The sequence below is a fragment of the Anguilla rostrata genome, chromosome 4 (assembly GCF_018555375.3).
Source record: "Anguilla rostrata isolate EN2019 chromosome 4, ASM1855537v3, whole genome shotgun sequence".
Taxonomy (NCBI): Eukaryota; Metazoa; Chordata; class Actinopteri; order Anguilliformes; family Anguillidae; genus Anguilla; species Anguilla rostrata.
In genome coordinates this window covers 20818853-20840817 of record NC_057936.1, presented here as the reverse complement: position 1 = coordinate 20840817, position 21965 = coordinate 20818853, and the positions used below count along the sequence as shown (strand labels likewise).

General features: G+C 45.2%; 1 protein-coding gene across 1 annotated transcript in view; it reads right to left on the bottom strand.

The window, feature by feature from the left end:
• gfod1 (glucose-fructose oxidoreductase domain containing 1) overlaps positions 1-21965 on the bottom strand; it is a 35049-nt gene that overhangs the window by 9139 nt on the left and 3945 nt on the right. The gene's annotated exons all lie outside the window — the stretch shown is intronic.

Here is a 21965-nt window from a genome sequence, read left to right as displayed (position 1 = left end):
AACACGCCCCAACGTGACTGAGCAAGCTCTTTTGGGAGGGAAGGCACGACTGACTTTCTGATACTTTGGAAAATAAATCTCCTTCTCTTTTTTTTTTGGCAGATTCAGGCCAAAAGAAATTTCTTGTTGACCCACTTCTCCTAGAGCCACTGTTAAAAAAAATTCATGGCTCATGGGAAAAGGAAAAATGAATAAATAAAGCAGAAAGACTCGCAGCACTACGATGTGAGGGAGGTGTGTCCTGATGTCAGTTTGAGTGAAAGGTTCAGTGGAACACTTCATTTATTATGCCTGACCCCGGAGAGAAGCAGGGTCAGTACAGCCAGTGTGGGTCACAGCAGGGCATTTCTTCCACACGGTGAGCCATCGACTGTAAACACAACTTCTACTACAAGGCCAAGTCCACTTATCTAGGCATAGGCTACATACAAGCCTACAAAATACACAATACGCAGATATCTGTATTCAAATGCACTCATTTAAATGCCTACAGTTATACACAGTAAGAAATACTCAAGCATAAACACACACACACACACACACACACAAGTGCACACAGACAAACAAAGAATGTAAGCGGTCAGTGCCCCTTGCCCAAATTTATCACTGCCCTTATAATTCCATAGGCTCAGAATAAACCATTTTCCCAGCATTGAAAAGGTTGCCATGACACACAAGACAGCACCACTAAGGCGGTAAACATGGGTTTTCTTCACTCCCACTCTTCACAGACTCCCTTGAATATGTAACATAGCAACTCTGGTGGCCCAAGCTGGTCAAGATTCCATTAATCAGCAGTACTCTTTACTGTGAACTAAATCTTGGTGTTCTAACAAGACCTTTACATGGCCTTTACCATGACTGTAGAATAGACAGCAGCTGCCTTCACACATGAAACTCAGAACATTGCTACATTAACTTAAGCTGAAATTTAGTGCCTTTTCTTGTTCACACAAGCAAGAACTATTCAGAATTTTGCTGGGTCGGTAGCATGCACACATGACGGTGCCAGTAATCATAGTCTGAACAAGTAGTTGTCAAACAGCCAAGAAAGTAGGTCGGAGAGAATAACCAAGGTGTAAAGGTACAGCCCCAGTGAAAAGGATTTCCAGCTAGCTTTCAAATTAAAAAAGTGAATCATAACAGCAAATGTTCTGCCATATTAGAATGTGGATGAACAGCACTGGGAACTATGGTAGGCTATCATTTATTTGGTGTATGTGGTCCATTTCCTATTTTTTCTTTTTTGCAGTACTTGGTGAAACAAGCCAAGTTCTGCATGCTCGGTTAGTGTTTCTACTTTGTTGACAGTTGAAGTTGAAACAGAACATTTCCCCACATGTTACTAGGTCTTAAATCACAAATTTCCACAGCAGCTTCCCCAGAATTGACTCTGACTATCATTCACACATGACCCCTAAATGGTAAAGTTCCGGAATATTGCTGGGTAAGGCTGCATGTGTGAAAAGGGCAACAGACTACGGAAAGGATGTTGAGGCATCCATTACTGTTGTTCATAAAAATATGGCCTTTATGGTTGAGTCACGAGGACTTAAGATCGATGGAGATGGAATTATACTTCTTTACAAGTCAACAAAAAAACACTAAAAGGGAAGACAAAACAGGTTCAGAAGAGAAGAGAGGCTTCCAGTGGGCTACAGATTATCAGACTGTTCAAAATTACTGTAGGTCTAATGCTCAAAAATCCAGATGCAAAGAACATGGCAATATATTAATAACAATAAGTCAAGAAAAATGTCCAACCAATTTAATTGGATTGTGGAGGCCAATTATCAACACTACACTGGCATATCTACAGTACTTGGGCTGGGAAACTGGAGATCAAGGAGCTCCTGGCAAACAGGTCACATTCCTGAAATATGCATGCACAAAGAGAGTAACACCAGGGGAGTAGGATCAGAGAATCGACAGCCTCTCTGTACCTAGCTGCCAATCAGGAGAGCAGGGACTCCTGGGAGCTGAGCGGGCGGCTCGTTAGCCTGCACACTGCCTGCAGGCCCTGCACTTCCTGCTGCAGTCTCCCGGGACCAGAGGGTTTGAGCGGCCAGCGCTAATGATGAGGCCGGAGAGCAGCGGCAATGAGCCGCACACAACCGGCTGAGCCGAACCGCTCCGTTTCCTCCGTCTCTCTGCGACCAGCAGGAGAGCCGTCCGCCTGACCTGCACCGACCGCAGTCCGGCGAATCCTCCCCGTCTAAATGTCCGACTGCGTCTGCATAAATTTGCACTGGCAAACAAAGCGCGGGTGTCGGATGTGCCTTGCAGCTGAACGTGCGACCGGGTGCTCCAGAGGGAGACTCATCGCCTCCATCGCGACTCAGCTGGGAGGTGCCGACACGCCCCCCCCCCCCCCCCCAGCCGTCTTTGAGGCAGAACAGACACAGAACGCCTCAGGCTAGTGGCTGATCGCTTCCTTCCACAATAGACCTGGACAGTGTCTTCCACAGACAGGCCAGATGATTTGCACGTGGGAGAAAAACGTAGAGCACAAAAACTTGGAATGGATCGTGCCACTGTCAACATTTCCAATTTCACAGTCTTGTACGCAATACCATGTTTCTGTAATTCTCATTAAAAAATAAGACTCTCACAGCGGGCCTAGGCATAGATAACTAGTGTTTGCTAAGCCAACGCCCATATAAATTTCCTAAAAGACGAAAATCACAAGCACCTGCAAGAATTTCAATACACTGGAAAAAGTCAATTTTTTCCTCATCTGATTAAGGCATCATTACAGGCCAACATGTCTCCTGATGTTACGTCAAAGCATTTTGCGAGTGAGTGCTCTTAAGGATGTTACATACATCAATACCTTACCTTGCACAGTAAATGCACTATTCGCTGAATCAGACTGACAGTGGACTGACAAAGACACAGCCTGTGTTTGGGGATGACGGGGGGCCCAGTAGTGCCTGTCTTGCAGGTCCAGCTGAACCCCCAAGGCACCCCCCATAATGGATCAGAGACAGCTCCTGGTGGCCCTATGTGTTGTCTGCCATCAATAATTCAGTGGCAGCACGACCGCTGCAGTTCAAAAGCATTGAGCTGCTTCACCTGAGAGCAAGGACACCCTGCTGAAACCCCATGAATCAGGTCAGACTGTGACCTCAAAGGCCAGCTTTGAAGTAACCTCTTTTTCTGCCTGGGGTATTTCAATTTTGCAGGACGCTGGGTAAAAGAAACATTCAGAAAATCAAATACTCCTCAAAAGGATGAGGACTGCCAATGTCTTCTGCATTAGCCACCTAATGGCGACTAAAAGAGTATTATTTGATAGGAAATGCTTTCATATCTCCAGATATGTCTATGTACATATGTATGCTTGGTGCATGTTCAGTGATGTTTTGATGCTTGAAAAGGGCACAGAGGGCTGAGGCAGAGCATGTCAGTACTCTTCAATTAAGCCTGACAGGAAACATCGTACAACCAAGTATGTAAAATTGATTTTGCTCATACTTAACATAATTATCTCAATTACATAATTATCTTGCCTTACAACTAGATGCAGTAGGTCGAACGACGCGGTCACCCAGCCGGTTTCAAAATGGAAAACAGCCACAGAATTTAGCCTGTGGGTCACCTGCGCAATGCTGTTTCTCTGCAGACACGCAACCGGGAACCACGCCCGATGCTTCACTCGCCTGGTCACCCTGCATTCTCCGTTTGCATCACTTCCGTCTAGACAACGATATCGCAACCTCATACAACCCTTCCCAACTCCAGGTAAAAGCTAGTCATCATCGACTCATCGCACCCGATGGAGAAACGGAATCATTAAGCGGATAAAAGAGGCTTGATCTGAACGCGCGTTCCATCCAAAGAGTAGGCTACACAATTTCAAAGAACACGTAAACGATAGCGCATCGCCGTGTACGGATAAAGCAGAAACCCCCAAAAAGCTTCTAGCCACGAGGCACAGCGGCTACATCTTTCTTAGTAGCAGCTCGTTGCGGTTCCGGCGTTAATGCAAATGTTTGCTTAAATCACACAGCCACGACATTAAGTTCTTACAGCTTCTGTCGGTTATGAAGCTCGTAAAAGACGTTCTCCTTTCCCCGCGGTATTCTTCTCCACTTTCCTGATGACAGCGGGCTCGTACACAGGCAGGGCCGCAGTGAATCACTGAGGCAGGAGATTGTGAATGTGCAGTTGTCTCCCCGTCACATCCCCATCCTGTGCCTTCTGAACAGTGATATTTTTACATGGCTTGCAATCGTGGTAATTCATTCGGAAAGAGAGTCAACATGAGGGAAGAATCTTGCAATCTAACTCAGTCAGCCAAGCGATTTCACAATCAGTGGAAATCGGCTAAATTATACTGTCACTTGGAGGCATTGGTCATAATTAGAAGTGTTAAAAGGGCAAATCCTTGGAAAAAGGACCAAACAGCTCTCTTAGCTCCTTGAAGGTCTGTCAAGAGAACAGACTCATCATTGAGCAGCTGTGGAGACTGCATACACTCCTAGATTCATGCAGGCTAGTCCTGTGCATTTCTTCTGTCTTTCTTTCTGTTATAATAATAATAATAATAATAATAATAATAATAATTAGTATTATTATTATTATTACAGGTTACTGTGGTTTCACATATGTAACTGTACACATATATTCTATATTCTGTTTTGTGTTCACTCAAATATAATTAATATGCTATTGTATTCGCCTACATTTTCTATAGGGACTGAGGACTTTTCACAAGAACTGAATTTATTGTCAGTTAATTCTATGCTATCGGGATGCCAATATTTGTCCCACAGTACTTAGGCTATATATTCATTTCATCAAAATAATCAAAGGGAGAAGGTAAATAGGAATGCACTAGGAATCTGAGACACATGCACTAACTTTGCCCTACTCTTCTTTCATTCCTAAAAACTGGGCCGTGGAAAGTCAAACCATGCCTTACCCACAATGCCATGGGCAGAGAGGAGTTTCCCTTGGAAAATTACACTACACTTCAGCTGCGCAGAGAGAAAACACGGCTCACAGTTTGTTTGCAATGATGGGGCAGGTGGAGTCTCTCCTCCAAGGTAAAACACCTGACCTAAATACGACTGGTCTTAAAAATAACCACCGGAATTTACTTCCTCAAGAGGGAACAGAGCAGGCCAAACAGGTTCTCCCCAACTCCTCAAGAGTGTCACCTGAGGTACTGTATGCTCACAAAGAATTTCTTGCTGAAACTATTTCTTCCAGGCTTTTACAACTCAACACAATCTGATTAAGGGTGAGGGAGTATGTAGGTCAAGGTGAATTATCTAAGTGCCAAACCCAGTAAGACGTCACTGTGTCATAATGACAAAGACCCTGCCAGTGCTGGGCTTAGCGTAATGGCACATGAATCACTTCCAGGCTGCCAGCTCCCCGTACAGTATTTTAACAGGCAGCGTCCACAGCGCCACGTACACACCTGGGTGACTGTCAGCTTGCCGCTGTGCCCCATGACTAATGTCGACGGGCATTAATGTGTGCGCACGGGCTACCACACCCGCGCATAATAACAACACAAATAAAGCACGGCAGGCACACGCCTTAATGCACACGCACCCTGTCCGACGTGGGGTGGGGGTGGGGGGGGGCGGAGGACAGAGGGAGGGCGGACGGAAAGCAGAAGGCTGTCTCTGGGATTGAATTACAGCTCCCCCAGGCAAGCAATCTGAACGCGGGCTGCGCTATTGATCAGCGCCCAGCCGCAGCCACAAACACAGCCTGGCGTTAGCATTCACTCCAGTGCGCAGGGCTCGCACATCAACTCCAGCTGTACGTTTTGTACCATAAGGCCCCAGCTGCTGTATACTGCTAGTACTGCGGCAATCTCCTAATGAACTGTCGGCGTCCACCGATTACCACGCATCGAATCTGCAGCTCGGCTGAGCAGCTGAGCCCGACTGAGGAGCAGCTGGGGGAAACTGGCTGGCCGCAGCGCGATAACAGCCCCTTTCATCGCGAAAAAGGCACAAGGAAGGCTTTCACAAGCGCTCAGCGCTTTCCGCGAGGCGAGGGGTCAAAAGAGCCCGGTCGTTTGTCCGTCCTGATAACCGCAGTCAAGAGAAGGGAGCTTCCTGACACGTTGCGCTCGCCTCTAAAACGATTCCCCTGAAATCGCATCCCGTCCCAATCCCGCCGCTGGCCCGGCGTGTCGCTCGCGCGCGGCCTTGAGGAGAAGAAAGCGCGCTCTCTTATCTCGCAGAGGACACGTGCGCGTTGTGAGCGCGGCGGCGATCCAATCTGACTAACGCCCAGCGGCCCAAGTGACCGCGATTAGGGCGACAGCCGAGAAAGTAATTATCATTTCCACTGGACCAGAAGAAGCGAGGCTTTTCTTCTGCTTATTGGTAGTGCTACCAACTGAGGAGTTAAGAGAGGGCAGAGAAATTCAATATCTGATTAGTCAGAGCACGTAAAACAGAACAGCACGAGAAAATAGGAAAAATCCCCCAGAGAAATAAATGGGTCTGAAACACCCAGTACTTGTGAGATATGCTTTGATAATCTGATAAATAATAATAATACACTTGAACCATGGGAAACGAGCGTGATGAAAAGATCAATTATTCTGTCACAATTTTGCAATCAATAGTATAAACGACTGCTACCATAGACAAACAAACTGCAAATGGTTTCTGCCCCCGATAACATTCAATATGCACATCCAATATGCACGTCCGTGTGGAGATTACTACAGTACCTCATCCCTTTTTAAAAATGGCTCCTTAGAGATAGGGAAAAATCAAACCTGCCATCTCTAGTCTGTTTGAAGGGCCACATAGCATGGACAAAATGAAACATACCAGTTTGTGCACAAAATCTATATGCGTCTGGTTAGCTATATTAGAACAAGTTAGATTACTTTAACAATTTGGATAGCAGTTGCCTTTATCAAGGACAACTTGCATAGCTAACAATTTCTCAATTTAAACAGCAGGATATACACCAAAATAGCAGTACATCCACACAGCAGTGCCCCACCTGGGAATTGAACCTGCAATCGTTGGGTTACAAGCACAGCTCCTTAACTACTCCTTATTTGTGAAAATACTGTGGAAATTATATTCTTGCTTGTCTCTGGTTTTTGCCGCTTGAGTGATACCGGACTACTCTTGAGCTAACAAACAAAAACAGTGTTTTGCTGACTAATTCCTCTGAATTGTTCTCCCCGCTACAGTCTTTGCTAACTGCTTTGCACAGGCGGACATTAGCATCTGAATGCACCCATGCCCTGTGATGGATGTGCCCATCTCTAGAGGGAAGGCAGTGTTTGCTTAACTGGCACTGAAACAATGAGTCAAAGGTACCTCTAATCGCACCGAGGGACTTTGGCAACCCATTCTCCACCCGCACCAAAGACAGTTCCCATCCAAAGGCTGATGATTTTCTTTTTATTCTAACTTTACAGAAGTCTCTCCTAGTGATGTAGCCAGCGGATACAGCAATGCAACTTGTTCATTTATTCACCGCAGGGCATTAACATGCCGTGCTGTTAATTCCATTTATTCTATTCAAGGGCAGTGTTCAAAAAGTATATACTATGTTTGCCAATGTTGGATGAAGAAATGGTGGAAATGCTGAACACCCACTCGAGGTGATGATCTTTCTCAATTTCCCATGAACCCTCAGTGTGAATTCCAGACAACTCATTGCACACCTAACACTTCTGCTTTTTCTGCTTTCAGTCTTCTAACAGTAGAGACATTTTAAAGAGAAATGGAGAGCAGATTCTCTTGGCAGGAAACAAAAAGTTTCAAAATAAATTACATATTTATTTTTTCCATATGAAATTTTATCAATGTAATTCCTTTATTGCACCCATAGAACAAATCTGTATGCCTTAATGTCACCAAAAGGGAACCGTAAAGCTAAGGAGGAAATGCCTGTGTCAGACTGTGGTTACTCTGAAGACTAATGGTCATCAAAGCAGCAACACAGATCATTTGCAGTGTAGCTCAGCCAAAACTAAACAAACACAAACACTGACTTTAAAAAGCAGAGTTTGAGCAACAATTGGACCTTAGCCTGCAACTCCTGGAAACTAGTGAACGCTTTCATCCACTCAGGAGCTGAATTCTACAGCAGTCACTTAGCAGCCAGACTTGACTAGCCCCTGTAGCATTTTTCAGTCAAGGGTATGTGACGTTTAGGTGTATTGTGGTTCCACTAAGTTCCAATAAGACTGAAGCACAAAAACACGATTCATATTACCCAGGTCAGCATTCAAATGGTCTGTGACAGTTCAAGTGTACAAGTATTCCAGTGGAGATAATAATTAACTCCCAAAAGCTGAATTCATTCTGATGTACCATGTCATATTTACAGAAGACGCAGGGTCTCTTGGACACTTTGTAGGACAGAAAGCTCCTCAAAATAATAACAGCTCAGGTATGCCTTGACAGGCAGGGTTAAACCAGGCACTTTCATTTCCCATTAGCGTCTGTTCATAAATGGCCTTGATGCAAAGGAGTCCATTAGCACACAGAGAACTGAGTCTGAATGAGCCGGGGCATTAGGATCACTCCAAAGCTTTACTACAGCTAATGCTGCACAGTCACTCCCAGAGTGCCGTGAAATGATTGGCCTTTGGAGCCCTGCTACTAAACGGCGCACTGCAGGGAAGCACAAGGCTTTGATAACTGACCAGGGGCCATTACAGCAGGTGGAACACACTGAGGATCCCTGGCAGCTCCTGCACTCACCAGCACATTCACAGAGTGCCCGCTGCTGAGAGGGGTGCTTATTGCAGTGTGGGGTGCTTCTGCTATTCTACAACAGTTTCAGGCCTGTGGCAGACTAGTATAGCGCTGTATGTTTTTCAGAGCAATTTAAATAATACCAGAACGGTATATAGCACTTGTGCTCACACTGAAAAAGTGTATTTCAGCAAAGGCTAGATCTTGTGCCGGTTGAAAAAGTAGGTCACATGCAACGTAGGATGTTCCGTACAGCGGGGACTTATGTTCAGTTTTATTCTGGATGCTGCGTGGAACTTAAACTCCTGCAGTGGTGCTTTCTGAGTGCTCCACTCCGTACTATTCGCCTGGCCTCAGATCACTTCAAACCGCAGCCTGATCCATCGGTGCATTTCGCCCCTGTCAGCTGAGGCCGGTATCACATCCCGCCATTTCCGCCTCGTTAAGCAGTAGCTCTTCCCGCAGCAAGTCCGCTCGGACGATTCACGAGGACTTGAATGAAAAACGCTTTCTATTTTCAAAGACATCCCCGTTCCTCTCGTTTCTCATGCAAATCAGAGGACAGGTGGCTCGCAGAAAGCTAATGAGCTGCGCCTGGCCGCGAGCCATCTCCTTTTAATGTGCAGGTGTGAAAAATGTTAGCACAACAACATTAACATTGTGCGATGCAATACCAATCACAGGAGAGACCTGTGCTCGATTCCCACTCATTTACCCGTTTTCTTGCTCTGAATATTTGTTTTGGCCTGACTTCTTGTGTCTAATTATCCAAAACAAAAACACTTGAATCTATTTGAGTAATTCCACCTCCTAGGACTTAACAGAAAAGATCATGACTTGAAACCTGAGGTTCTCGCATATACTTCACAGGTATTGGCTGTTTGAAGTGATGTGGACACAGCAGGTTCTCAACTCGATTGTGGCCTTTTTCCCAGCGGTTGTCACTGATGACCAAGCCCGATAGAGCGGTTCACCGACTGAGGGCAGCAGCTTACCAATAAGCTGCCAGTTTAAGGTCACTCACGGTTAATACTACTGACCATACGTAGAACAGAGCAGCCGTGTGTCCTCCCTCATTCTTAGAGTACAATGCTGCTCTGTGATTCGCCAAGTTCCCTTAACCTTGTTTGACATACTGTATACTCGCAGGAAATATTTGGATGTTGTTTACAACATCATAAAAAAAACTAAAACCTGAACGTTTCCAGAAAAAGACACAAACACATCACCGTCTGTACACTCTTGTCAACTTTGTAGTTTTCAGGAAACCTTACATTCGATTGGTAGAGACAAACCCAAAGGTTGTGCTCGTCTGATTGGCCAGGCCGGTCTTCCCCAGGAGACACAAACAGGATGAGCACATGCTGCTTTACCCCGGACATGTGACTGTCATTCACTTCAATCCTAATCTCATTTTCACATTATGATGACACTGCAATGGTTCAGTGGTCAGACAGCAGCCAAAGAGACTGAGCACTTTGTCCCCCATGGGGCGTTAACCTGTCCGAAAACCTGATACTGCCCTCGTAAAAGAAACGCAGAGCGCCTGATAAATGAGAGAAAAAAAACATCTACACTCGATTCGGTCATGAGGACTCGAGAAAATGCGATGAAAACAAACGAGGCGCTCTTTAGATACAGGGCAATTACTGGAGAGAGAGAAAAAAAAAAGATGAAAAAGCCTCGCTATCAGACAGAATAACCCTTTTGGCACGAGTATGTTCTAATCTAATTTGAAACCACACGATTATTTCATACAAAAAGCTGCTCCCTCTCCCACTGCCTACTGTCTGATTTCAAGGATTTGCATAATTCTAAGCACGCCGGTATGTTTAATGGAAGCCATGAAACGGTCATTTACAATAATCAACGTCTTACTCTTACTCTCCGCGGGCCAGTGAAAAATGCTGAGCGGCAGGAAACATCATTGCGAGGGGTCTGATGAATGAGCGCGGACATCTCTGTCGACTCACGGGGGCTGAAGGCAAAGTCAGAACCGGCCCGGGGAAAATATGGCCGCCGTGTGGCGAAGCGCTTGTCGGGCTCTCTTAAAAGGAGGCAACAAATGAACTTTTTTTTTTCAGCAAAGGGGGGGGAGGAAGAAAAAAAAAAACATTAATGGTTGACTGGGTCCGGTGAAAGAGAAGAGCCTGGGCGGGCCTCACACTGCGCGCTGACCCGCCCCAGGCGAGAGCAGCGCCGTCGGCATGGCGATACCCCCCTCCCCCTCCCCACCCCAACCTCACACCCACACGCGGGGTCACACAGGGGAGGCGCAGGCTGTCCTTTTGCTCAGTCACAACCCTGTCATACAGGCACAGACGGAAAAACAAAAAAAGATGAGATGAGATGGGAGGGGAGGATGTGCTGAGAATGTGCAATGACACACCCACACAGGGTAACAAAAGGAGACGCTGACTCGAGACACGCTTCCGAACGGAAGAGGAAGGTAAGAAACCAAATGCAGATCAAATCTAAGCCATGGAAGGAAAGCTAACGCTCCCCCAGCATCCTTGTGTTTTACGGGCTGTCATCATACCGTGTCTTAATGTGTCGCTCCATCAGGATTCTGAATATTATTTTAAGCAAGAAAAACTGCGGCGGAATAATTAATACACTTTTTTTTTCGACAGATATTTCCACTCTATAATTTCCCACCCTTTATCATAACAGGAAAAGGTTGACATCTTTCCATTCCCTGGAGATAGGACCATTTTTAAATGCCCCCCCCCCCCAAATCCATTAAATTAAGCTTATCTTCACTTCATTGGTCTGGCAGAGTTAATCTTATCTGATTCATCCAAACTGTTCATTTTGGATCAGAAATCAATTCGTCAAAATGAGTTCGGTCAGTGTTTGTGGCAAAAAAAAACAAAATGGCAGGGAAGCAAAAAGACGACGAACGGTTTGAGCGACGTCCTTTTCAGCGCCGTCAGAAATGTGCGAGACCCTGACCTCAGCTTGCAGCGACGCTGCAGCGCCGCGTATAAGCAAAGTGCACGTCTGTCCTTTAAGATCAGGGGGCGGACCCTATGAAATGCGCATGAAGTGTGCTCCCAGGGTAAAGCCGACTGAAGTGGATTAATACAGGATGATGTTCAGACACACAGAGCTAGCGCTAATGGCCGTGTTTATTCCCCCCTGATAGCCCACGATGTTTCGCCTCTCGCAGATGTCGTCTCAGAAGCTGCTTTTAATCCCAACTGCCTTAAATTCCTTGCATTTTAATGGCCTTTCCATTTCAATGCAAGACACGATTCATATGCAAAAATGTTATTTAAACATGTAATATGTTTCTGGTGCGCTTTAACGCAATGTGTGCTTTATTTTAATTAAGCCTAGATTTTGTTTGATATTGTAAGTTGAAAGGCAATAATTCCTCAGGCGCCCAGAAGTATCCTGCATTATTCACAAAGAAATAGTAAAAATCCTATCGTCTTTGCAATTTCCTGTCAATTCACTGCTGAAGCATGAAAATCTCATCTCAGTCATACTTCTATTTGTGACATATCACATCTGGAGTGGCTTGCACACATGCAGATGATGATTTAATTGTGGAATTCATATACCTCGAATCGTACACACCAAATTCTGGGGAGAATAAGCATGAATAATAGCTTGAAGAGTGCCAAGAGATAGCTGACAAGAGGCCATGTTAAAGGCAGGAGCCAATGAACACAGCTGCTAGAAACCTCAGTGAGGACCAGCATACTACAACAGGCCTGTACTGGTGATTGATTTGACAGAGGATTGGCAGCAGTGGGCAGGGTGACTGTGAGTCACCACCTCTCCACAAAACATTTCTAGGTTACACATAATCCCATTGTGCTGAAGACATACCTGGGTGTCAGCATAAGCAGTCAGCTCTTGGACAATAAGATGGTGGCTCAACAAGAAGGCATATGAACCTACTGGTGCTCATCTCCATGCTATTCCAGGGTGCAAAAACTCCAGCACCAACCACCAAACACAGATCGGATCTTTGTGCTCAGTGATAAGCCAAGGTTCTATAATCAGGCAAAATGGCAGAAAGAAAGAGTACTGAAGACCTATGTGGAGGTGCAGTCCGTTTTGCATTTGAGGGTTTTGTAACGAGGTGGATTTTGACTGAAACAATACAGCGAGATCAAGTGTCATTACGCTTGTGACTCGCAATGCTGAACAAATCGCCCATCCCCCATGCACGTACTCGCATAAAAATGCCCGCCAGTGCAGTTGCTTGCGCATTAGACTTCAGAAAGCTTGTGGAAGGCCAACCATTGACCTGAATGAACACCTACCAGCACCTCACGAGTGCTCTCGACTAGCATGAGTGGCATTCAGGGCCCCAGCCATGATCACGTGCACTGCTGAGCCGGGTGACTGGAGCAGCCCTCATCACTGAGTGGAATATTATCTTCCATACAGAAATAACACTGACCCTCTGATAGCAGATTCCTTACAGTCACTGACACAGCCAGGTACACTAACAATATGAAACTGCATTCAGCACCCACGTTATGTACACTCATCTTGCTAGACACGGTTTGTTTATGTAGCTATGTCATACGTGCCATAATGTTATTACATTACATTTACAGCATTTAGCAGACGCTCTTACCAGAGCGACTACACAACTTTACAAGATTTACATTTTTATCTTTTATAAGCTGGATTATATGAAGCATGCAGGTTAAGTACTTGTCAAGGTACAACGGCAGTGTCTTGCCTGGAATCGAACCGCGACTTTTGTTACATAGCCAGTCCACCACTGTGCTAAAATCGTCTTGTGCACGTAGATTCCAACTGGAGACATTCATTTGCACAACCAATATTTTCAGAAGAGAAAGTGGGTTATTTTAGCTGGTGCTACTTTTAAAGTATTATTAATCAAAGGCCAATTTTCTTGTGTGAGTAGCACAACATTGGGGGGGGGGGGCCTCCCAGCTCCCATTCACCTCCAGCCTCCCGTCTGCATATCTCAGCTGACAGCCTTATCTGTGCCTCCCCCACTCAGGTCTGGCAGTCAGGAGCAGCTCCTGCGCACGCTGCTGTCGCCGTAACGCTGAGGCTCAGGGCTCACAGGGCGGCCGATTGGCCCGCGACGGCCCGGACCACCGCTGCTGCGCGAGCTTTCCCGGAACGGCCCAAACAGAACCTCGAAAACGCTCCCGCACCGCACGGCGCCAGCCCTCTCCCGCTGTCCGGCCTCCAGAGAGCTGTGCGAGCTAACAAAATAAAACTCAAATCCGCTCAAATCTAGAGATAAACTTAAAAGATTTGAATGCATTACGCATTACTGGCATTCCCAACTTGGCACTGTCTGGCAAGCCCTCTTGTCAATAGTCAGTTACTGTACATGATCTCTGTCCCATTATAGATTCAATAAAAGCATGTACTAGGCAACTTAATGGCCTATACAGCCATTTGTCCAGAGGTTCTTTTCAAATCCATTCTTCTCCACATCACGTAAATTAAATAACAAAGGGTTTCACACTATGTACTTACCTTACCTATACTAGGTATACAGAAATACCTGTGAATAGCAGGTTTTAAGAACCTCACTACCATAATTAAAGTTAGTGAGCTTTATGTTCTAGCTCCATACATAAAGAACATTTTACACAGCTCTTCCTCAACTAAATTAAAGAGAAGGGTACTTCTTTGTTAACTAGTAAATAGAAAAGGGTCCTATCATGTAACATCAGTGGGGAGCGTGGGAATGACCTTTCCCAAGCAGACGAGAAACACGATGCAATGATGCATTCTCCAAAAATGGCCGGTCGTTCAATAATCTTGGAATGTGGATTTGAGTAAAGGAGCGTGATCTCCTGCAGAAGTGTCAGGTGAGAACAGAAGCACAGCGTGCTTACAAACACCACACACTGAACGTCAGCGTTCCGCTGGCCAGTCGTGAGGCTGCGGCTGGTGCATGCTGGGAAATGAGCCCAGTCTGTACCGGGGAGGTACGGGTTTCAGAGTGGCGTGCTGCTGAACCGCGGCCGACTGCAGCTGCTGCCGCCTGTCACAGGCTAATGTGCGCGGATTAATGCTCCCCATTCGGCCTTAGAAACAAAGCAGAGACGTAATTGGCTGCCTGCGGATTTGGGGTGACTTGCCCTTCAGACCGCTAGTCCATTTGACCTCAGAGTCAGAGCGGAGCAGAGGCAGGATGGAAGACATAAAGGAGGAGAGGGAGAGAGAGTGTGAGTGTCTGAAAATGTTCACTGTGCATTGACCGACACACTATAGGTCTGCATGTATGGAGGTTGGAGGCTACATATAAGCAAGAAGGTTTTCATTCATATGCAGTAGTCCTGTCCCAAATGTCTGACATTTCCGGTCATGTTTCTTATGCAAACCACATTCAGCATACAGTTCAGTGATTAGCCCTTTTGCCCTTTGCTGTGAAATTTGACAGAGATAACTAAAGCATGGCCTACATTTTCAGTGATGCAACACTAAAGTTTTAAAAAGCTAACACTAGACAAGTCTCTTCCCAAGCATCAGAGCTCCAGGCCCTCTCCCCTCCGTGGCCCATCGATTAGTGTTTCAGTGACAGTTTCTTCCAGGAACAGATGCTTCCACCGGCCGTTCCTTCGCCGTGTGAGGTCTGGAGCGCGACAGCTCAGGGGCACTGACACGGCTCCCGCCAGCGTGCGCGCCGTGCGTGTGTGCCGGACGCAGCCAGAGCCGCCCGCGTCACGGCTTTAATTAGACATCACTTCCTCCCCCAGATTTCCTGTGGGCTCAACTGAATAAGCGATGAGACAGCAATGAGGCAGGAATGCTGCCGTACACCCCCTCACAAACACACACACGCAACACACATGCACACACACACACACGCACACTCACACTAACACAAACACACAGGCATGCAAACACACACGTGCACACACACACGTGCACACACACACACACACACACACACCATGGAAGCCCACGTAAGCAAGAGGAAGTGAGTAAATTTCACCACAGAGCAAGGGCTTCATAACCCTGGAGGTCTTTCAATACTCATTGTCCAGAAAGTATTTTACTGATGGAAATATTTGATGTAGCCTAGATATCTTCTTATGTAGGACTGCTAACAGTGTGAACATAATCCAACATACCAGAATTGACTAGAACATCAGTATACAAAAAATAATAAATCTGGAATCAGCCACACCAATTTAATGTATGGAAAAAAATTTGGTTTTGATTGCAACCAACTCCAGTGGGGACCAAAATACATGGTGAACCATCTCAAAGCTGACTTGTTTAACCCATTACTGCATAATGGTTGACACAGTCAATGATCTTGTCATTTGGCAAAGAGTTTTTCACTACAGAGCTAAACTTTTAATACCCCGAGGCAGGTTTTATTGACAGCATCAAAGCTTATTTACTGCTCTGGGGTGCTTAACTTTATTAAAAAATTGCCTATCAAAATATATTTTAATAAAAGCCTTCATAAATGTAGCCTACATGTTAGCACTTGCTAAAGATTTCACACAGCTCACAAACCTGGAGAGGTTTATTGCTCCATGTCATGTGTTCCTAAAGTGCGGGTTAAATAATGCTCTTGCTGTCACTCTGTCGCTCCCTCTCTCTCCTCACGAGACTACTTAATGTTGGCCGTGCTTTCTGCCTCCCATCCCTGAGGCCCAATTAGAAAATGGCTGCTGTGAACTGATTTAGTGTTATATGAAGAAGAGAATCTTTTTTCTGCTTCATAAGTAAGTCCCAAAAAAAAAAACAGCTGGAGCAAGCAGACTCGATAAACATTAAAAAAATACCCCCTGTCATTGGAGGCAATATCTGGTTTGGAAGTGAGGATTAAAATTCCTTCAACTGACCACTTTCCATTGGTCTTTTAATTAGCCCACACCATTAATGGAAATAATGTACAACAAAGTTCATTTCGGTCAGATCTTCAGTCAATGTAGAACGTATTTCAACAATTTCAACAAACTAAATTTAGAAAAACATGGGTTGTACTGTTTGAAATTTGGAATATGGCTTGTTTAGTTCCTGTGAAATACACTGAAGAAGGTTTAGGTCTAGTTGTAATGTGGTTTTCCTTTATGGCAATAATTTGGTATGCTGACAGATTTCTAGAAATTGTGTTTGCTTTGTGTATGCGAGTGGCTTTGATTTTTTTACACTGAAAATATTTTTGCTGAGATTAATAATATCATTACATCCAAACTGTCCTCTTAGACAGGTTTTCGTTTTTTAAGATTTCCACCCTTTAGCCAGAGGAGGTGAGTAATGGCTGTCAAACTCACTGGAGGCTTCAGCTTTGACCTCAGGAAACCAAATAAAAACAAAACATCATTCATGCCCCAGAAAGCCAAAAACATTTCACATGGGCAGCAAAACAAACAATTACCATAATGCATCACAGGGTCTTGGAGACTGTGTGTGCATTAATGGTGTTAGTATCTCCCGAGGCTGCTCCAAAACTGAATAAGCAGAGTTCAAACCTCACCCAATACTCAGGAATGGCCCTGGAGATGGGGAAAATGTCAACTATTTTCATACAGGCACACCTTTCAGCCTCGCCTTTGTGGGAACAAGCCCTACCTGATCTCGCCTGACAGAGCAGGTTTAGGAAAAACTCCCCCGCAGCCTAAAACACACACCCCATAAATCAGTTCATGGGGGGGGAGGGGGTTGGGGATGACAGATCCATCACACAGATGACCGGCGTAAATAAAATCCAGCAGAAAAGCACAGGAAAACCTGTTTGATGACTGAAAGAGACAGGCCAACTACACAGTGTGGCCGTCATACGGTATGCATGTCACACAGTCAGCACTGAGCCAATGTCAAAGCAGCGAGGGAAGCTAAATGACAAATAAAGACCAACGCGGCACAGCTCTACTTTAGGAAATACAGAAAAAACTGAATGATGCTGGTCCGTGAAGTCCCGTTTCAGCAATGCTCACTTTACAGCACGTAGAAGGGTGGACTGAATGCACCCTGTTCTGCCATTTATTCCTGGAACAAAAGAAATTTCACAGGACCTTAAGACTGCACTCCACCCCTCCCCTCCCTTCTTTCTTTTTTTTTTTTTTAGCAGAAATTAGCATGTAAATGCTTGTCTGAAAGCTTAACATGAAGGGCCTTGAAACTGCAGACAGCAGCGGTATTCACCAAAAGCATGGGAATCGCATCATCACCGCCACTCCCCCCCTCTCTCTCTCGGAAATCCTTCGGAAGTTTCGGGCCATTCTAAGCACAAATGGACCCCACCAAAACTCTGGGGCGTGTATACTGTGGACGTTGTTGTACGTGTGAGGAAATAAATGAAGCATAGGCCTACTTCACACCAAGCCAAGACATGCAGAACCGGTGATGGACGACAGGATTTACATCAGTGCCGGCACACCTACCTCCTCCTCAGGTTTACATACCAGGTTTACTCACCGACCTCAAGACCAGCCTTATTGCCCAAATGAAATTACTCTCGAATGCTCTGCTAATAAGACCAACACACCTTTCTCTGTCACTCAGCAATCAGACAAAAAATAAACAGAATGCACCAAATACTCAGCAATGGCCATCTATCCACACCTTCCATGGTAACAGGAAGACAACCAGTGGTTGAGGCATTGACACAGAGGCCAGTATACACTAAGATGACTGCCTCCACTTGATAAAAGTTGACCACTGTTTGAACGGTAGTATTCCACCCCATTCACAAGGACATGCATGGCTGAGATCCTATGCATATGTTAGAGGGGCTTAGAGAAGGTAAACACAGACCTTCTGCACTTATAATCCCTCCAGAAGAAAACAGTGTTATTTTAAAAGGCACATTTACTGGCAGGCAACTTGCCCTTTTAGACAGAACATAATTAGCCTGTGACACCAGAGGCTGTACTTATAGTTATCTACTATTCTTAGTAGACCAGCATCCTGTGAGGAGAAACAGTTTGTCTCCTTACAGCAGTGGAGGCAGGCTGGTTATTTGATCCGCCCATGCATTACAGCATGAATGGGCCAATGCATGTCGACTGCAAAGGTCAACTGCATTAAATGAGGCAAATTAGAAAACGGGAGCAAAAGACAAAGAGGACGTGATTGACTCTACTCCTCCGTCCCAGACTCAACAGATGCTCCTATCGAGTGCCACACAGGTTTCTGTTCCCCAACGGGCAGTAAACAGCCTGTTCTGTCGAGGGGGCGAACAGCCACTGGGAGAAAGACAATACTCTTCATTTTTGACAAGGCATAGAACTAGCTGGCCAGAGATGACATCTCCCAGTCAACAGCACAACACTAATGAGCAGGTCTACGCACTGCACTCCTCCATTGTGAATACTGAGGGCTGCCCTTGGTTCACTACAATGAGCCCGAGTCTGAGAAACTGGGAACTCAACCACATATTTGATTCATTTCAAGCACCTGGCAGAATAAACCTGCTGAAACGCAACATATTGACATGTTTGTGCATATTCCTGAGCAGGAGGAGAGGCCTTCCCTAGCCAATTTTTTTTGTTAAGATTCACTCTTCAGATTTTTTTAGTTCTGCAAAAACTTTAATACTCACACATGCCATGCTACGCATGTCCAGTTAGTGTCCTCATCCCACACAAAACGTCAGAAAACAATATGAAAAGGGCAAGCTTTGGAATTTGAGAATTACGTTGGAATTACTATCTTCACTCAATTTTCACTATGAAAGCAGAGAGTTTTTTTGCTGGCTTTCCTCAATTAAGCACTTTGCGTCATAATTACCTTTTGGAAACAAAGAATCATGGGTGAATACACAAGAATAACAATGTAACATGCTAATGGCACACAGACAGAACATAGTACAAGCTGTGACCTTCTAGGAATTGTACTTGGCCAAGAACGCTAAACTAAAAGTTATTTTTAGCACGGATTTAATTCTCAGGGATCATCACGTTTAAATAAAATGTAACATTACCGTGCACTCACAATCGTGAAGGCTCTAACATAAGCTAAGTCTAGCTGACAATTTCAGTGTGGAGTAGGGCCTAAATCAATTAAGCAAGTCCCAAATTAAGCACTTGTTACTTTCTAAAAAAAATTTATGTAGCATTATTTTCTGAACTCCTCCAAATTCAGAACATACACTGGTTCTATGGAAAAAAAAAACGTGTACATGTAGGCTATATTTTCTTAACCTGTAGAGCAAACCATACAATTATTTTATACAAGATGGTGATTTACACTCTGACAGCCTACACAATCACAGAGCCTGACTGCATTCTCTCTTCCCCCCACCCCTCCCTCTACCAGCTGAGCATCAGAAGGAAAGCCAGCGAGCCAGAATGCATTATAAATGCTAATGTATTCAGGGGAAAGAGAAGCGAGAGATTCGGTTCCCCAGTCCGCGGCCATACATCAGACTCACTTTCATGAGCTGAGACCCGGGAAATGTTAGGTGCACACATGGGCTGCCACAATGCAAATGCGCAAAGCTAGAAATGTGCCATCATTCCCTTCGCTCTTGTTCAGTGGGGGGGGGGAAAGAATGTCCCTCTGATAGCAGTACAACAGCATCGGCTCATCGGAAAGACTGGCTCGCGCCGACGTCAAGGAGATTGCCATGGGTGTCGACCTGAGGCACCTGCTGTTCAAACACTTCCGCTGTGAGTGCCAACATCACGCTTTACTCATTCAAGCTTCTATTTTGGCACACTTCCTCATATTTCTTTTCTTTTTTTTTGTCTTCAGTCACCACTCCCTTCTTTTTCGTTGCTTCTTGCCAGCAAACGCCTTGGAAGGCAAAATTCCACAATGCCCTGATGGAAGAATCTAATCTTCCCACTGCACAAGGCAAAGAGGCCGGCGCGGTGCAGACAATTCAGAGCTTCAGACGAGGAAGTAGGCCACCAGATTTACATTCCAAAGCTGCTCTTTCGAGTTAGCTGAGATACGGTGCATTACTGAGGGATTGTGGCCCTGCTTTCAGTGGATCTCAGACCTCTGCAAATGCTGTCTTTCAGCTCAGGACTCAGTGAGTTTTGAGGAATAGATGAGATAAACAAGAGGCCGATAACAAAAGATACCGTAGATTAAGCATGGGGCAGGTAATAATTTAATATATGCTTCAGAAACATTCTCGTAAATATAACTGCATTGCCCAGTCATATCAATGTACGTTTGCAGCAATCAAAGACATGTCCTGCCAAGTCTGAGTTACACTTTGAGACCGTGACGTATTTATGTAGCTGTTCCCTTGCCTGAAGACAGTATCACTAAGTCAACCAAATGTTTCACTAGCTTAACCATATAGGCTATGTTTACATTTATAAGAAAGCATTCAATACCCAAAGGAATTTGTGAAATAAAATACTTTAGAACTCAATTAATAATTCTGAAAGGCCTAGAGATGGCAGAACAAATTAAGAAATACAGAAAAAAAAATGTATTGACTCCTTTGTTGACATAATATTTCACAACTGCCCAGGACTAAAGTTCAGTAGTGTGCATGAATTACCACACTGTACCCTTTAATGAACCCATAAGAATGATAATAATGAGTCTACAGTATGGCACTAGAAACATTAAAACACTGAAATACATTCCACTTCTTGGTTAAATTTGTACTACGTGGCGTAAGTTGGATGATTTAATGTGTAGTCTTTAGTGACCCCGCCTGACCTGTAACTGCTGGATATTTCAGCTTCCTTATAGAATCCTAAGGCATTATCTGTATCCAGTCTGCTCTGTGAAAAGACCTGTAACCATACAGCAGAGGTGTAAAATCAGCAACAAAGGGAGCCATCCCACAATTCCCAGCAGAGAACACTTGATCCTGAGTAACCATGGCACCAGAGAGCTCTGGTTCACAGAGGGTACACACTAGCCTTGCTCTTAAACATTTTCCCTACAGCTTTGAATCACAAGATAAAGGAACTGCAGGATCGCACTGGCTGACACAATATGCGCAATGTAACAAAAATACCAAAACATTTATAAGCGCTTGTTTTTAGGGGTCATTTGAAAGCAGAGCTCTAACCTGCCAGCCCAAGCGCAGGCTCTGCCAGCTCTGGGATACTCTGCTCCTCTGTTCACGCCTCCTGGAACAATTCCAGCCTTGACAGGGTCCAAGTAAAAAAAGGAGCAAGAAAGTGTGTGGTTCTGAAAAACATTTCAGACCGCGAGCGCCAAATAGGTGGCTGGGCTGTTCCCAGCTCTGCCCCAGTTCACACACGTTTTGTAGTGAGATTATCTCCTCGGATTGACAATCGCCACCCCACCGCTTCGCACAACTCGTAGTGCAGGAGTCTGAGCCTGCGGCTCCGGTCTCACGGG